Genomic DNA, 18,837 nt, shown 5'->3' on the forward strand with positions numbered 1-18,837 from the left:
ATATGGTGCTTGAACACATACTCAAATCATCTTAATTAAACCTAGGCAAGGCCTTGATTTTAAGTTTATCACTGCAATAGTACCACAGCAGCCCAGCATGTGTTTTACACCTGGACTGTTTTTAGTAGGGCATAAAACACATGCTGAGGACAGCCGATGTGACCGGTCTCTGTCCAGCGATGCACACTCCTCTCCCTTTAGCAAGATATACTTGCCAGCTTCTTTGCTAAAGTTCTGCACCTACATAATGGTTGTGTGGTATTTTAGTGTGAAAAGCTATTGTAATGCAAGACGCACAAACAGGGTGTAACCTAGGCCCTTGTAGCCTCTGTGGCACAGGGGGCCCAACCCTTTAATGGGGCCCCCATGCAGCCCAAAGCATATGACTAATTATTAGACATGGGAGAGTCCGGGACCCTGCACTACATTAGGCAGGAGGACCCATCATTTTATGTTCCACCTCTAGCTACAACCCGCACTGTCTTATGCATTGCCCGTGAGACAGGATGTGAGGGAAGAAGCAGTAGTGTGGCCTGAAAATGGGTGCACTGCCTCGTTACTCCACATTACCACAAACTGCCTGCAGTGCGGGGCATGAAAACATGTTGTTTGAAACCTCCCGGGCCAGGCAGCAGGCAGTGGCTATCCCTGCTCTCCTTCGCTCACTGTCAGCTGTGATCCAGAGTCAAGCCTCAATAGACAACAATTCCATGGCCATTGATATAAGGGTCTCTCCAGATGCCTGTTTAAATATCTTATTCTATAGGGAAAAGGGGCTTATCAAGCTTCTGTAAAACATAACACAAATGCAGAAAGGTCAGCCGCTCTGCAAGCGTTGCCAGCGGTTGACAGTAAGCACTTACTATTTCTTCTGTGTAATATATACCAACTTCCTGTCTGTTAGACCTTGCATCCTTGACATGGTTCTCCCCTAAACATTTTGCCTTTAAACCTCCTGTTTTCATGTCTTTGTTTTTGCTGACCTAAACCAGTGTTAAAGGGCTTGTGCTCTCTCTTTAAAACATGGTAGAATTGGCTTATTTCCAATTGGCATAAATAATATACATGTAAGCCCCTAGCAAAGTGGCACTGCCTGTGCCTACAGCCTGTAAATTAAATACTACTAGTGGGCTTACAGCATTGATTGTGCCACCCACTTAAGAAGCCATTTAAACATGCCTCAGTTCTGCCATTGCAATCTGTGTGTGCAGTTTTAAAACTGCGATTTTAACCTGGCAAAAGAAACCTCTTGCCAGTCCCAAACCTTCCTTTTAAAACAGAGAAGTCACCCTTAAGGTAGCACCATGACAGCCCAGAAGGCAGGATGCAGTGCATTTAAAAGGTGGTCATGCCCTTTTAAGTTCCACATTTCCTGGTACTGAAAAACTCTTAAAGTTACAGTTCGATGCTGCAAGGCCTATTACTCCCATAGGACAGCATTGGAGTACCTTATTACACTTAAAAAGCTGTATCTTCGAAGCAGTTAATGTTTGGTGTCTTTGTAATTGTATTGAAAAATACTCTTTTATTGTGAAGTCAGATTTGAATTACAATTTTGAAAATGCCCCTTTTAGTAAGTTGGCATTTCCTGCTCCTGGCCATTTATCGCCTGTAGCATGTCTCAGGGTCACATGACTGGATGTTGCTGACAGTTGGGCTTTGCATATTTCTTCTAGACAGCACAAACAATTGCGGGCTTAGGTGTGCCTGAATAGACCATCACTGGCAGGATGGGAGGGCAGAGCTGGTCACAGCTCTACTTGCACTGCATACCCCTGTAGTTAGTCTGGGGACAGGGGAGGCAGGAAACCTGTGCACTTCAGAGGGAAACCTCTAGAAGCTTTTTCCACTTCAAAGGAGGTACCTAGCATATATATTTGACTTCAGGCACCAACTCCTCAGTACACTTCTGGACCTGTGGAGACTCTTCCAGGAAAAAGGACTGCAGTGATGCTGAAAGGACTGTCAGTCTGTTTGACTTTTGCACTGTTGGACTACTGCCTTATGGACTGCTGCCTTACTGGATTGCTACCCTGCTGGATTTCTGCACTGTTGCCCACCTGCCTGAGTCAAAGGGATTAGACCCGCACCTGAGTGCAGGACTTCCAGAGTGACTCCGAGGGCAAGTTGGCTGGTCTCCCAGTCAGACAGACTTAAGACAGACTTAAGACAAACGTAGGACAGACTTAAGACAGACTTAAGACAAACTTAAGACAGACTTAAAACAAACTTAAGACAGACTTAAGACAGACTTAAGACAGACTTAAGACAGACTTAAGACAAACTTGAGACAAACTTAAGACAGACTTAAGACAAACTTAAGACAAAATTAAGACAAACTTAGGACAGACTTAAGACAGACTTAAGACAGACTTAAGACAAAATCCTAACTTTACTACTACTAAATGCCTTCTGTGAATACCAAAAGTAGTAAGTTTAGGATTTTGTCTTGTTAGTTCTGTGAACCGGCCCCTATATTTTGATTAAATGTTATGAACTAAGTTTTGTTTTCAAGATTTATTTTCTGTATATAATTCCTTTTGCAAACACCTTCAGTGCATTAATAATTTTAATAATAATAATAATCCACATTTGTAAAGCACACCACCACCCGTAAGGGTCTCTAGGCGCTGGGGGCCGTCGGGAAGATGAAGCAAGCTATTGCCCAGAGTCACATGGTGCTGGACTAATCTGCCGCCGGTGCCGGGGATCGAACCGTGATTCCCATATTCCGGAGTCAGTCGCCATAGCCGCGGCACCACGCCTCTTTCCTCTTCTGAAATTTAAAAGTCTATTTAGATTGTCCTTAGAGGAAAATATGAAACTAAACTACAAACAAATTAGTTCAGAAAATTCTAGTTTTTTTTTTTACATTAGTTGCAGTCACTTATCGCAGCTGGCAAATCAATTTCCTCTTATTATTTGGGTGTACAATATTTAAATGGTTGGAATTTCCGGTCTAAAAAATAAATTAAAAAGCATTTTCTTTTTAACACTTTTAAAGCATTTTAACCTCCGAGCATCCAGGTGAAGATAAGTACTGAAGACCTCAGTCGCTGTAGAGAACAGGGTCTGTATCATAAATAGATGCAATGATTCAGCGTTGAACGGAGCATCTGCTTTTATGCGCCTTTACTGTCTAAAGTATATACATCGAACCCGGGGCGCTAGAGGCGCACACACAGAATGGCCGCCAAGTTATGTGGCTCCCGTTCCCTGGAACATTAATCCTGGAATTATCCTACGCTACTGAAGTGTAGTGTCCCACTAAAACTGCTCAATCAAAGCGGAAGGTGACCCTCTGCAATCGACCCGAACCTCGGACCACTAGCGGTGACTGGGACCGAGAAATCGGACTCGCGGATTTGGCCGGTAGCACTCTCAGGACTTTCAAGGTGAGGAGATCGGCCGCGGGCCGACACACGAGGCCGGTGCTTGCCACGAGGCAGTGGGCCTCTCCTGCTTGCTTCGTCTGCGGCGCCCGGAGTGAACCTGTCCCCTGGCCCAATTATCGGCTCATGGACCTGACTCCCTGACTGCGCTGCCTGCCTCCTGCCCGCTAGATCCCTGCCGCAGCTAACCAACTGGTGCAACTTCTGTGGCCGGACGAGGGGACTGCTGCTGAACCCTGCACGGGGCACGCTAGGAGACGGCCACCGGGTGAGGGGCCGACGCTGCTGACCGGACCCCTGACTCCTTAGTGGAAAGGCGGACACCCATCGGGGTCCCTGACATTATCGTTGCAGACAATGGGGGAGTGACGGAAAGCACTTGCCACTGCTTGCGTCTGTGACTTGGCGCCCTGCCGAGAGGCGGGTAGGGAGGTTGGTGCTGCGCCCATCGCCCTGCTGCCCACCGCACCTCCATAGGGGCGCGTGTACCAATCCTGTGCTCCTAGCGTCTTCACTGGACTTAACAGCTGCTGGCGGGCAGGGGAGCGGAGGGGACGACGCAGGGTGCTGCTTTGCCCTGGTGTACTGGCGCCGCTTGGCTGCCGGGGCCTGCGGTCTGCGATCTCATCAACCCCTCCCTGCACTTGAGAGGAGACGGAGCCCACCGTAGACTATTCTACTTGTTACCGCTGGTATTTACAGTCCTGTACCATATGTCCAGAGGTGTTGCCTACGCGTGGTGCTACTTGTGGCGAGCAGTCTGAGAGGTGCCCACGCCAGGTGCCAACGAGTACTGTACACTTTTGACAATATCTTGAGGATGGCCCCTGCTTACTGCTGCTGACCTGGTGCTTGCTGCCGGGCTTTGCTTTGTGTACTTGCCTGGAATAGCGGAGTTCTTCCCAACGATAGGGGATACCTTGGGTGGCACATAAAAGTTGCCCGGTGTGCAGTGGCTCTAATATTAACGTGACGCCCTAACTGTCACGGAGGCGCTCACACTAGATTCGGCGGGCCTGGCGGCAGAGGGAGGTGAAAGGCGCGAAAGCAAGATGGTGCGCCCCGAGAACCGCCAGACGAAAATCAACTTCGACAGCGCAAAAAGAGGGACGAGGACAAATCCTACCGAGCCGGGGCCTAGTGCCGTGTCCCCAACCACTAATGCATCTCCCTCTAAGGACCTAGACCTCCATTACCTGTTTCAGGAAATGAGGCAGGGCTTTGCCACAGTAGTGGAGAAAGTAGACAAGATGTCCTCCAGGATGGACGCCCTAGTACATAAGGTTGACCAACATGAGGAGCGGATCACAACAACGGAACAACGGATCTCCGACAACGATGACCTCACCGCATCCCATACCTCACAACTTGCCCGTATGGATAACCTCCTACGAATCATAGCAGCCAAGAATGAGGACTTGGAAGCCCGTAGTCGACGCAACAACATACGCGTCACGGGAATTCCGGAGTCCACTGACACGGGCAAGATGGAATTATATGTGGAAAAACTCCTCAGGGGATCGGTGGAAGAAGATGCATTCTCACCTCAATTCATCGTCGAGCGGGCACATAGATCACTGGCCCCCATCCCCAAGCCCGGCCTGCCGCCTAGGCCAATTATCGCTCTTTTATTGAATTATCGCGACCGTGATGTAGCCTTAAGAGCAGCCCGGACACAACAGAACCTGCACTATAATGGGGTCGCATTTTCCATCTATCCTGACTTCACTCCTATGGTACAGGAGGAAAGACGCAAATTCATCGTGGTCAAAAAGAAGTTACGGGAAGCCAAGCTGGAATACGCCCTGCTCTACCCGGCGAAACTACGGGTGACACACCAGGGAAAACATCGTTTTTTCACGAATCCACAAAAGGCAGAGGACTTCTTAAAGACGATCCGCAAAGCACAGAAGAATGGTCGGGATGCCGAGGCAGACCCCGAAGTTGACCCATCCTCGGCGGCCGACGAACACTGACCAGTTGCTGCCTATATGACCTGATCTGATGTTCTCCTGAACTGGCGGGCACTGCCCTCACTGCGCGATCCCAGAGGGCATGAACGCTATGATACAGAACGGGACTACATAATCTCTTCAGTGGTAACGTATTCCAGGGACCACAACTCCTGCCCTGGCCTCCACCGAGGGTGGTACAGTACTGGAGGTTACCGGAGGGAGAAGTGGCTGTGTGCCCTTGATGTTGTTTCCCCCACGGGTATACCCCATTCATGTAACTAAGATGTGGAAGTTGTGGGGGGAGGGGGGAGGGGTAAGGGAGGGATGGGCGGCTGCTGTCATGATTGGGATGCAGTAGTGGGAGGGGGATGAGTTCTGTTGGGGCGGGAGTTTAATGCATGAAATGGACAGAAGAGCGACGGAAAGTCATGACAACATGTATCACTTGCTCCGGAAAGGTATTACTGCATTCGTAGGGGTGGGCCTCAAGGATATGTTGTGTCGCAGACTATGGCTGATATGAGAACCAATGCACAATCGAACTGTATGTCGTGGAATATAAGAGGGCTTAATAATGCTAAAAAATGTCGAAATGTGCTGGCCTATTTAAACCGCCATCCAGTCCACATTGTAATGTTGCAGGAAACCCACTTATCTCCGCAAACGCGAGTTGCCTTTGCCGGTAAATGGGCTAGCACCCGACTATTTTCCTCCTACTCCACCTATGCGAGGCGGGTTGCTATCCTCATTAGACGCACTGTGCCATTCCAAAAATGCGGCGAATTCATAGATAAGGAGGGACGCTTCGCCCTACTGTGGGGGCGGTTGGGCCGCGACACTATTACTTTAGCTAATTGCTATGCACCTAACACTGATATGCCCTCCTTTTTCACTACACTTTGGGGTAAAATTGTGGACGTAGGGTCCCGACACATTATTTGGGGGGGGGGGGGGACTTTAACTTGGTTCTGCAGCCACAACTAGACAGAGCAGATGGAGTAATGCATTACAAGCCCAGATCCAGGGAGACCCTGGGAGGTGTGATTCTAGAAGGCGGATTGATAGACGTATGGAGATGTTTACATCTCTCCCGGAGGGAGGGTACACATTTCACCTCACAGACAGGCACATGGGCACGGCTGGATTACTTCCTTACGACTAGGGAGCTGTCTACAAGGGTTGAAGAAAATACAACACTTACCAAGAACGTATTCGGACCACAGCCCTGTCCTGATGCGCATGCGAATACCTGGTTGGGATACCCCTAGGCCACGATGGAGGTTGCAGTCTACGGCCCAGCTAGACGCTATGTTTCGCACCGAACTCGGAGAGGAAATTACTGCTTTCTTTCCTAGAAACAGGGGTCTGTAGATTCGGTTGAATACATATGGGAGGCATTTAAAGTAACGATCAGGGGGTATTGCATGTCCAAAAGTTTTGGGGTCCTTCGGGACATTCAACGCACCATCTACACACTCGACAGCGAGCTGAAGGCCTTAGAGACCCGAATGGTGAAGATGACGGTGCCAACATTCACGCGGAGTTTAGAGATAGGCTGTCAAAATACGAGGAAGAAGCCGGCAGGGAAGCAAAATTTAGGGGGAAGCACTGGCAAGCTAGGAAATACTGTGAGGGGGACAGACCGGGTAGGGCACTGGCTGTGATGACATGAACCCCGCATGACCACAACACGATTTTGGAACTCACAGATGACCAGGGACGCACAGTTAGAGATTCGGACGATATACTTACTGCCTTCGTTTCTCATCATCATGCGCTTTACACCACAGCCACGACTCCTGATGTACTGTATAGCGACTTCTTAGGTGACGTAGCCCTCTGGCTTAGCGAAGGCGACAGGGTCTTCCTAGCTGCCCCTTTGGAATTAGATTAAATCCGTGAAGCCATTATGTCTCTCAAAAACGGGAAGGCGCCCGGGCTAGATGGGATCCCGGCCGAATTTTATAAAACATACATCGATATTATGGCCCCTGTTCTCCGCGAGGTCTTCGAGGAGTCGCTATCTGATGGTGTCCTCCCCTGCTCCATGCGCGAGGTCGTTATCACCTCGCTCCTGAAACCTGGCAAAAACCCCAGCTCCTGTGACTCTTACCGTCCGCTTTCCCTCTTGAATTGCGATGTCAAAATACTTGCGAAGGTACTGGCAACCAGATTATCCCTCTTAATGACCAGAATTGTCTTACCTGATCAATCTTGATTTGTCTCGGGCCGCTCCACCTCTCACAATCTGCGTACTTTGTTTTCCTTACTTCGCACGGTTAACCCTGACCTCCCGGTGGCCGCGGTTGTCCTCGACGCCACTAAGGCCTTCGACTCGGTCGAATGGCCATACCTCTTCACGGTCCTGGCGAGCATGGGATTTCCCAAGTTATTTATTTCCTGGGTCCAACTGCTCTATACACAACCAACGGCGAAGGTCCTCATCAACGGTCGCCTTTCGCACTCCATTGCCATCACCAGAGGTACCCGCCAGGGGTGCCCGTTATCCCCACTCTTATTCGCAATTGCTGTTGAGCCCCTTGCCTGCAGGCTCCGGCAGCTACACCGTGACGGTGCGATACGATGTTTTCAGCGCCAGATAGATGTGTACTTATACGCTGATGATATGACACTTTTTGTCAAACACCCAGCCTCGAACCTCAATCCCTTACTTAGAGAGTTTGTTTTATTCGGCAGGATGTCTGGTGTGCACATAAATTGGGCAAAGTCACAATTGTATCCACTCACGGATGCGGTTGCCGACTTTCCCCATGATTACCCCCTTGAGTGGTGCAGGTCGGACCTACGATACCTCGGGATACAGATCTCGCGAGACAAAGATGAAACGCTGCGCTCCAACTACGGCGTGGCAGTCACGAAACTCACCGCGTCGGTGGACCGATGGATTGCCCTGCCGCTCTCCATGGCTGGCAGAGCGTCCCTCATCAAAATGATTGTCCTACCTTTCTTTACCTCTTTCTTAACATCCCTTACTATCCAGGGGCCTTCTTCTTTAAAACATTAAAGTCGGAGCTGTGTCGATTGTTCTGGGGGGGAAAGAGTCTGAGGCTTAAGTGGTCCGCACTGACACAACCATACGACAAAGGAGGCTTTGATGTCCCTGACTTTGAGGCTTATTACCTAAGCGCGCAAGCACATTATGCTTATCATTGGATGGCTATCCCCTTGATGCCACAACTGGCAGTGGAGGACTGGATCGTTCATCCCCTCCCGCTCAATGGACTTCTCCATTGCCCGGAATCATCTATAACGACACCGCTTACCTCCGTCTCATGTACTCTGGATGCTTGGCGCCGCATAGCTAAGAGATTGTCTTGCCGCCTACTATACTCCTCTCAGTTACCATTGACATATCATCCTAATCTGGCACTCCTACAGGAACGTGGCTTCCAATTACTCTGCGAACGCGTGCACATCGCCTGTTGGGGTGACCTCTTTTCAGACGGGCTATTCAAGACCGCGGAGTTGTTCTTCGCCTCCCACGCCCGCACTCCGCTTGATGTATTTTACTATCTGCGCTTACGCCAAGGGATGAAAGATATCCTACCTGATTTCCCCAGTGAACCTGAAAACACACATCCACTACACTTCATGCTATCTTCACAAGATGGTTCACACCTAGTGACTGGTCTGTATCGTCATCTCAGGACGAATGTTCCGGTGTCTGGAACCAGGGCTCGGCTCCACTGGGACGCTGACTTAGCGATCGAACTCAGCGATGAACAATGGCAATATTGCTGCGCCCTCACGGCCCAAATAACGGGTAGCAGTAGACTTAAGATAATACATTATAAGCTCCTACAGCGACTATACTACACCCCGGTCAAGAAACATAAGTTCCGACTGACTGATAATGATAGATGCGAGCGCTGCCGCACAGAACATGCGGGTTTCCTGCATCTTGCTTGGGAATGCCCTCCTGTTCGTCTCTACTGGCAACAGGTGCACGACGCCCTCATGGATATGACAGGGGAGTCCATACTTCTTGATCCATTACTTATGCTACTTGGTTACACGCCACACATCCCTAAATCCTGCAGGAAATTTGTAGATATTGCACTGCTCTTGGCAAAGTGGCGGATAGCATGTCGATGGGGTCGGGGCAGGGCCCCTAAATTCAAGGAATGGCTAGCAGACATGTCCTATAGCCAGGAGCAACACGTAACTTTCACTGAACTACTACCAATTACAAGTCAGCCTAAAGACATTTGGGGACCTTTAGTCAGCTACCTACTAGCTCAGACAGACGAGGAGGACAACCCGGAGGGGGGTGACGCCTATAATCCCACTGATGCTAGAGGATGCGTGGCGTCGCCCGCCAATGATTGCTCCACTAATGTTATTCTAAACTAGTTCATCGGCCCCATACCTCAGTCTGTGTCTCACCAGAGAGCACATCCCGCTATGGCTGGCTGTCAGCCCGCACTACATCTGCAATTACTCATGATATGCCCTCATTTTTTATGTGTCTATATAGCTCAATCCATAATGTGCATGCTTACTCCCTGACAATGTGCCTTACCACCATACAATGTACTCACCCTGACGATGAAATGTTATTGTTGCCTATGATAACTAATTGCAGTATACATTCACTGTACCTATTTGCATTTGTGACTTACCTGCCTCAAAGCTCCAACTCATGTATGTTTGTTTTTCCTATTAATGCTCTTTGTGTTGAAAAACCAATAAACAGAATAACTGTGCTGTGATCACAAAAAAAAATAAAAAAAAAAATATGTATATACATCGAACCCAATATTTGCCCAAGATTTCGCGTGATTTTCAGACAGAGCAGTTCGGAAATTGAAATAGGAATATCCTACTCACAGCCCACCTGCCTTTCGTTGCCTGACCCACTCCTATGGCAAAAGGGAGCAGGGAGCACTCCCCCTGCGAGCCCACAGCCTCTTTTATCTCTCCGGGTATGCTCATTTCCCACCTACCACCCCAAACAGAACCCTCACTCTTATTTACCCCCTGCTCCCCGCAGCTGTTGTTTGGGAGAATTCATCTACATGAAAAAGGGTATGAAAAAAGGTATACTGAACAGAATTTGGCTTGGAGAAATTGTGTCTGCCTGTTTGTTTCTCATTCCTTTCCCAATCATTCAGTGGTCTGAGATAAATAATGATTACTGAAGGGGAAAGTAAGAACAGTTGAGGGGTCCCAAATTTCGGGCCAATTTTTTAGTCTTGATCATTAAAGATCGTAACTACTGACATTCGTCAGCGCTAGCTGGGGGCTTGTCAGAAAAACGTTAGAACTTGTTTCTGTTCAGAAAGTGTGTTTTCTTTTGCCAATATCTTTGGCTCCGTTTGACGAATCTTTGCAAAATGTTCAAAACTAATGGTTCGCTCAGGTCAGCTCCTGTCTCGAAAGTTTCGGTGTTATTTATCACGTGGGAGTCAGAAAAAAGGGCGGTCCCAAAATGCGTTTTCTCCATGTTAATATCCATAAGAAAATTTAGGCAAAGCGATAGCCTAAACTGCTGAACGGAATTACACAAAATTTGGCAAAAATGTAGGTCTTGGTTCAGAAAGCGTTCTTTTTTTTAAAATTGTGTAAATCCAGTCAGTAGTTCTTGAGAAATTAAAAAAATAAAAATATATGTTCGAGGCATGTGGGCTGCTAAATTCATATCTTTTGCATAGATCGCCGCCTAGTGTTGGGTCCGGATGATCGCACATTGTTGTCCTGGAAGAGTCTTCGAAGTATCCTGAGATAGGTGGCTCCTCCCCTGGACTACAGTGCGCATGGGCATCGGCTCCATCCCCAGATTGTTTTTTTCCGCCATTGGGTTCGGATGCGGTCTCGACGTCTCTCTGTCGGAACCGAGAAAACTTACTTCTTTAAGGCCAAAAGGCCTTCGTTTCCCTACGTCAGTATTGTTTGCGTACGGTCTCGAGTTTCTTCCGTCTCTTTGAGTCGGAATCTGCGGAGTCGTGTTACTCTTCGGACATCGAGGCCTTCTCATCGCAGCAAGACCACGACTTTTCAACATGGAGCGGAGCCCGTTTAAATACTGTCCCGTCTGTGGGTCCAAATACCCACATATCGACGTGCACCCGGTCTGTAATAAATGCCTCTCGCCAGACCATAACGAGGAGAACTGCATGGCCTGCTCCAAATTCAGGTCGAAGAAAACGCTCAATCTTCGGCGCGCGGTGCGCCTCGAGGCCCGGCAGGCGGCCCCGGCACCAGATAACATCTTCGGCGACCCGGAAGAAGAGGGCCTAAGCCATCATCTTCAAATCTCACCACCTGCGACGGAGGTCGAGGCCGATCCCGAAGAAAACGACGGTGTCATGGACCAAGACCTTGAATACGTCGACGAGGTAGGGGACGACGAAGAAGTTTATGGGGCCGCGGAAGATAGCTCAGGGGATGAGCTATGCCCCGACAGTTACCCGGATCAGGCTCAGGTCACGGGATCGCCACTCGGCCTTACCCAAGACCCTGCACCGCAAGCCACGGCCCCGCCTTCAGGCCCGGCCACGGACATACCTGCGGGGGCTACGCAGCCCGTATCGAAACCGAAACTGAAAGCATCGGTATCGACTGCACCTAAAATGGCCGACGCAAAATCGAAACCGAAACTACCGGATTCGAGTGCACCTAAGATGGCGGTCGTTCCACCAAAAACACAGAAGCCTGCTACCTCATCGGCTCCGTCGACCTCCGGTCCACAGAAGTCGAAGAAGACTGTCGAATCGACTGTGCCGAAGTCGTCGTCGGAGGATGCGTCCTCTAAGAAGGTCGCCCGTCACGGGTCGACCGGGGCGACGCCGGCAAAGTCCACAAAAGTCATCGACAAACATTCGGTGCCGACAGGGACGCCGTTAGACGGACGCATGGTTGAGGCGGAGTCTGCAAAATCCCTCGGATCGAAGGGCGGAGGCTCGACCCATAGGTCCAAAGACTCCGTGTCTACAGCTGCAGCATCGACGTCTAAGACTCCAAAGGGACCACAGAACGTCGGAAGCGAAGGCACGGTGGCGGCCTCCTCGTCGGCGCCAGGTGCCGCAGTGAGTGGCGCATCTCACATCGCTAGTTCACTGCAAAGAATTCATGATAAGGCCACTGCGACGTCGGCTCCCGCGCCGCCGCACCAGAAGCCGATGGACATGCCTGCAAAGCCTGCTGCCAAGCTTCTATACATTCTGCCGCCGAAGGAGGCACCGAAGGCCTTTGCACCAAGGACGGCGCCGAAGACATCTGAATCTTCAACGTCTGGTGGAATATTGGGTCGACAACACGACTCAGGAGACGAATCTGAGCATTATGTCGACGCGGACACGGGCAAGTTGACCCTTTATAAGCGGAAAATCACTTCCCAACCAGTGGACTCCTATGTTATTCCACTGAAAAAGAAAAGGCCTGCACAGGACATTCCTGCCCTAGTTGAACCTATCCAGCCTCCGCCTAGGAGGAGTCCAACACCTTCCCCCGACCACTCTGGGGGAGAGGAGGAAGGACAAGATGACCAGTACAATTTCCCCATCAATGACCCTGATGCACAACAGGATTCCTATGATGACACAGGTGACCAGGGAATCCAACAAGTGGGGCAAGACCCACAGCTTTTCAGTGCACGTGCATCCCCAACAGAGGATTCTGCAGGATTTCATGCACTCATTGAACGGGCAGCTGCTAATCATGACGTGGACATGCATGCTGAACCAGTGGAGGAAGATTTTCTATTTGACACTTTTTCAGTCTCTGAAAGGACAGTCAAGACACTTCCTATGCTCAAAGGTGTCCTTAAGCATGCTGCGGAGATCTTTAAGGAGCCTACCAGAGCGAGAGTGGTCAACCCACGCATCGAGAAGAAATACAGGCCAGCACCTGCAGACCCTGCATACATTCGGGGACAGTTGCCGCTTGACTCTCTTGTAGTCGCAAATGCCCGCAAACGGGCAAACTCCCAGACAACGGGTGAAGCTCCTCCCCCAGACAAGGAGTCTAAAGTGCTTGAGGCAGGGGGCAAAAGAGTAGCTGCGCAGGCTGCCAATTTCTGGCGTATTGCAAACACACAGGCGCTATTGGCACGTTATGATAGGGCGCATTACGACACCCTAGAGCAACTTTTACAACACCTGCCTACGCAGTTTCAAGAGGGTACCAAACTGCTCATAGAGGAGGGAAAACTCATCTCCAACGCAGCAATAGAGTGTGCACTTGATGCCGCAGACACAGCAGCTAGGGCTATTAACACTAGCGTCATGCTAAGACGACAAGCGTGGCTACGCATATCAGGGTTTAAACCAGACATTCAAACAACAATACTCAACCAGCCCATCAATCCTGATAGACTCTTTGGTCCTGATGTTGACACCACCCTCGAAAAGATTAAAAAAGACAACGAAACAGCTAAGTCTATGGGGGCCCTTCAATCACAACAATTCCGGGGTAACACTTTTCGTCGCTCAGGTGCACGTGGTGTTACCCGAGGACAGATGGGTCAACAATCACAGTTCACTAGAGGTGGAGCACAGTCCTCGTACCCTAAGCAGAATAAAGGGGGTTATCGAGGAAACAGCACCAGGGGACGTGGCAGAGGAAACAACAACTCCCGTTCCTCTGCCCCGAACAAACAGTGACTCTCTGTCACTGCCCCCCGACCATTTAACACCTGTCGGGGGAGACTCCAGCAGTTCCTGCCAGTCTGGACCAACATCACCACAGACAGGTGGGTAAGACAACTTATCCAGTACGGTTATTGTCTAGAGTTAACGTCCACTCCACCCAACATTCCACCAAGGCAACGTCCTATGTCCGCAGAGCATTTGCACTTATTGCAGCAGGAAGTAGTGGTGATGCTGCAAAAAGGCGCAATCGAGCTCGTGCCAGTGGAGGAGGAAGGCACAGGAGTCTATTCCCTGTACTTCCTTATTCCAAAAAAGGACGGATCCCTCAGACCCATTCTGGATCTGCGCCCCCTCAACCTGTATATACTGTCAGAACATTTCCATATGCTTACACTGCAACAGATTCTTCCCTTGCTGAACCAAGGGGACTTCCTAGCAACCTTAGACCTCAAGGATGCTTATTTCCACATACCACTACACCTGTCCCACAGAAAGTATCTCAGGTTCACCATCCAAGGCAGGCATTATCAGTTCAAAGTCCTACCCTTCGGAGTGACCACCGCCCCCAGAGTGTTTACCAAGTGTCTGGCGACGGTAGCGGCGCACCTCAGGAGGCAGAACATACATGTCTACCCCTACCTGGACGACTGGCTCGTTCAAGCAAAGTCGGAACAACAGTGCGCCGCGGACATGTCGACCACCATTCACCTCCTTCACAGTCTGGGCTTCTCGTTGAACTACCCAAAGTCGCACCTTCAACCAGCACATGTGCGGCAGTTTCTGGGTGCAACAATAAATACCCTGACTGCTATGGCTCAGCCAAACAAGGTCAGGATAGACAGCATGCGGTCTCTAATCCAAAAGTTCAGGGCGCAACACTCGCTTCCAGCGAGAGTGTTCATGCAGTTGATAGGCATGATGGCCTCCTGCATCTTCATAGTCCCTCACGCGAGGTTACATATGCGTCCGCTCCAAGAATGTTTGGCAAATCAGTGGACACAGGCTCGGGGACAAATGACAGACCTAGTGTTGGTTACGGGTCGGGCATACAACTCTCTGCATTGGTGGAATCCACACAACCTTTGCAAGGGCCGACCGTTCCAGGAGCCAGTGCCACAGATTATCTTGACAACGGACGCATCTCTCCACGGATGGGGAGCTCATGTGCTCAATTACACAGTGCAGGGACTATGGACGACGCAGCAACAGAAGATGCACATCAACTATCTAGAACTGATGGCAATCTTCATGGCGCTCAAGTCCTTCAATGTACATCTGTGCAACAAGGTAGTGTTGGTCCGGACGGACAACATAACAGCGATGTACTACATTCAAAAGCAGGGAGGCACCCACTCGCCACAGCTGTCTCATCTGGCTCAGAGCATGTGGAAGTGGGCCATTCAAAGGAACATTTTCCTCATGGCAGAACACCTCCCGGGCAAGGACAATCAGATGGCGGATCTGCTCAGCAGATACAGCCATCAGATGCACGAGTGGGAGCTACATCCATCAGTACTCCGCCCGTACTTCCAGCAGTGGGGTCATCCAGAGATAGACCTGTTTGCCACAAGGGAAAACGCAAAATGCCAACACTTTGCCGCCAGGTTCCCTCACCCACAGTCGCAGGGGAATGCGATATGGATGAACTGGTCAGGCAAATTTGCGTACGCTTTTCCCCCAGCACCTCTCATACCGCTGGTGGCAAGAAAGCTAAGGCAGCACTCGATGACACTCATCCTAGTTGCTCCAACGTGGGCACGCCAACCATGGTACACCACGTTTCTGGAACTCTCAGTGGTGCCGCATCAAAGGCTGCGACTAACACCCAGGCTCTTGACGCAGAACCATGGCGACATTCAGCATCCAGATCCGCAACAGCTCAACCTGGCGATCTGGCTCCTGAAGTCCTAGAGTTTGGCTACCTTCACTTACCTCCAGAATGCATGGACATCATCAAAGAGGCAAGAAAGCCCACTACCAGAGCATGCTATGCCGCAAAATGGAAGCGTTTCGTCATTCACTGTACAGCCAACAACATAAACCCGCTAGATGCTTCTATCCCTAACATCATTTGCTATCTGCTACATCTTTACAAGTGCAATCTAGCGTACACTTCCATTCGGATCCATCTATCCGCCATAGCGGCTTATCTTCAGAACAGGCAGCATCTCTCTGTCTTCAGGGTGCCTGCCATTAAAGCCTTCCTAGAGGGTCTGAAACGAGTCATTCCCCCAAGAACACCGCCAGCTCCGGTGTGGAACCTCAATGTGGTCCTCACCAGACTGATGGGCCCACCTTTTGAGCCACTGCACTCATGTGAACTCCAGTTCCTAACATGGAAAGTGGCTTTTCTTATTGCTATTACGTCACTAAGACGTGTCAGTGAGCTGCAAGCGCTCACGATCCAAGAGCCATTAATACAAATTCATCCAAATAGGGTAGTACTACGCACTAACCCCAAATTCCTTCCGAAGGTGGTGTCACAGTTTCATCTCAACCAAACTATTGACCTGCCCGCATTCTTTCAAAACCCACAAACAGTAGCAGAAAGAATGCTCCATACATTGGACGTTAGGAGGGCGTTGATGTACTATATTGACAGGACACAACACTTTAGGAAAACGAAACAACTTTTTGTTGCCTTCTCGCCACAGCACAAAGGCAACCCTATTTCCAAAGCAGGAATAGCCAGGTGGATTGTTAAGTGCATTCAAATCTGTTATCAAAAAGCTAAACGTACCTTAACAATACCCCCAAGGGCGCACTCCACACGCAAATTGGGGGCATCCATGGCTTTCCTGGGGAACATTCCTTTGGAAGACATTTGCAGAGCAGCCACATGGGTTACACCGCACACCTTTACAAAACACTACTGTGTTGATGTGCATTCCAAGCAGCAAGCAGCTGTAGGACAGGCTGTTCTCAAGACACTTTTTCAGGTTTCTGCAGCTGGCACGGGCAACCGCCGCTAATGGAGGGACTGTTATGTATTCTATGCAAAAGATATGAATTTAGCAGCCCACATGCGTCGAACTGAATATGCTACTTACCAGTATGCATCTGTTCTTGGCATGTAGGGCTGCTAACATTCATATCGCCCACCCTCCTCCCCGGTGCCTGTCGCAGCTGCAGATATACTCTTGCATTCAATCATTAGCATGGACATCCTTTACACTTTTCACTCCATCTCTGCCACAATGGCTAAAAACAATCTGGGGATGGAGCCGATGCCCATGCGCACTGTAGTCCAGGGGAGGAGCCACCTATCTCAGGATACTTCGAAGACTCTTCCAGGACAACAATGTGCGATCATCCGGACCCAACACTAGGCGGCGATCTATGCAAAAGATATGAATGTTAGCAGCCCTACATGCCAAGAACAGATGCATACTGGTAAGTAGCATATTCATTATATCTGGTGACCGCAGTGGATCCGCTAACCCTCCTGATCACGAGCTTCATTTTGTTTGGATGTCAACACTCCAAACCAAGAAGTGTTGATAGTCATCTTGTGACTCAGTAAAACCGAGTCACAAGAAAAAAGTGTTGAAAATGGTTAAAAAAAAAGAAAAGGGGGCAGGGTAGAAACACTCTGACCCCCTAGGCCAGACAAAAAAAGATTTTTTTTATTATTTTTTAGGCGGGATTCACGTTGGGTGTGCAAATCCAGCTGAGAAAATAAAAAAAAGACACCTCCCTGGGGGTTTTGAAATATTATGCGCGGGCTCCTGGCCCCCTCGGAGCCCCGGGGTCCGCCATCTCCCCAGGGCTTCTTTGAAAACATTGGGTTCTTGCCCCCCACACTTCCCCAGGGACTGCCACCTTCCCGGGGCATTAATGATAATGGGTGGGGGGCCTCACTGCCCCCCAAGCCCTGGGGACTGCTAGCTCCCAGGGGCTTAAATTAGAGGTAATAAGTGTGGGGGGCTCCTGCCGCTCCCCACACTGCCCCAGGGACCACCACCTCCCCGGGGCAATTTTAATTAAGGGCAGTGGTCCATTGCAGACCCCCGCCCTGAGGACCACCACCTCCCTGGGGCTATTTTTACATGGGGGGCACACAGCCCCCCTCCTAGAGCCCTCTATGGCTCTGGGGACCAACACCCCCGAAGGCCAAGAGTATTGCTCCCGCTCTGTCATTGCAAACTTCTGTTTTGCTTCGTGGAAGCGAGAGCAGGAAAAACTGCTCTCGCTTCCACGAAGCAAAGCAGAGATGTTTTTAGACAAAGGGAGCTGCATGTCAGCCGCTCCCCTTGTCCAAAAGCAATGCCGGCTCCCGCAGGAGGCAGGGGACTGACCGAAAGCCGGGGGCATTAGGTCTCCCCCTGAGGTCACCATCGTGAAGGCCGGCCCCGGGGGATGGGGTCCCGGGGCCAAAGTGAAGTGGGGGCCACGCGGCTCTTCTCCTGAATAAATAAATGAGGCTTGCCCCTGGGGATGGGGTCCCGGGCTGAAAAAGGCCTGAGGAGGGGGGCGGTGTGGCCCCCTCCTTAAAAAACAAGTACATTTAAAAAAATAAGAAAATATTTTTTTTAAATGGATAGTGGCAGGCCCTGGGGGATGGGGACCCCAGGGCCCAGAAAATATTGAGGCCCCTTCTAACCCCCCAAAAAGGAAAAAAAGCTGGTACCTCACCTGAGGCCCCGCCCCCTACCTGCAGCACACTGCAAATGTGCCTCCTGGTGCGTTGTGTGTTGGGAGATTAAGTTTGCTAGATCCTTAAGGATCTTTAGGGGCCAACTAGCCCACCAGGTATCTCCAGTAAGCCCCACACAGTGGGATTGCTGAGAGGTGGTCCGAGGCCATGCCCCTTTTTACACCACTCTGCAAACAGGCCTCTTGGCGCACTGCTGGTGGGGCGATGAGGTCCATATGTGT

At 50.2% G+C, this 18,837-nt stretch overlaps 1 protein-coding gene across 1 annotated transcript in view; it reads right to left on the reverse strand.

Moving 5' to 3' along the window:
* The window catches only part of RP1 (RP1 axonemal microtubule associated), a 1,491,030-nt gene that overhangs the window by 242,452 nt on the left and 1,229,741 nt on the right, over positions 1–18,837 (reverse strand). The gene's annotated exons all lie outside the window — the stretch shown is intronic.

Source organism: Lissotriton helveticus, chromosome 4_1 (genome assembly GCF_964261635.1).
Source record: "Lissotriton helveticus chromosome 4_1, aLisHel1.1, whole genome shotgun sequence".
Lineage (NCBI taxonomy): Eukaryota > Metazoa > Chordata > Amphibia > Caudata > Salamandridae > Lissotriton > Lissotriton helveticus.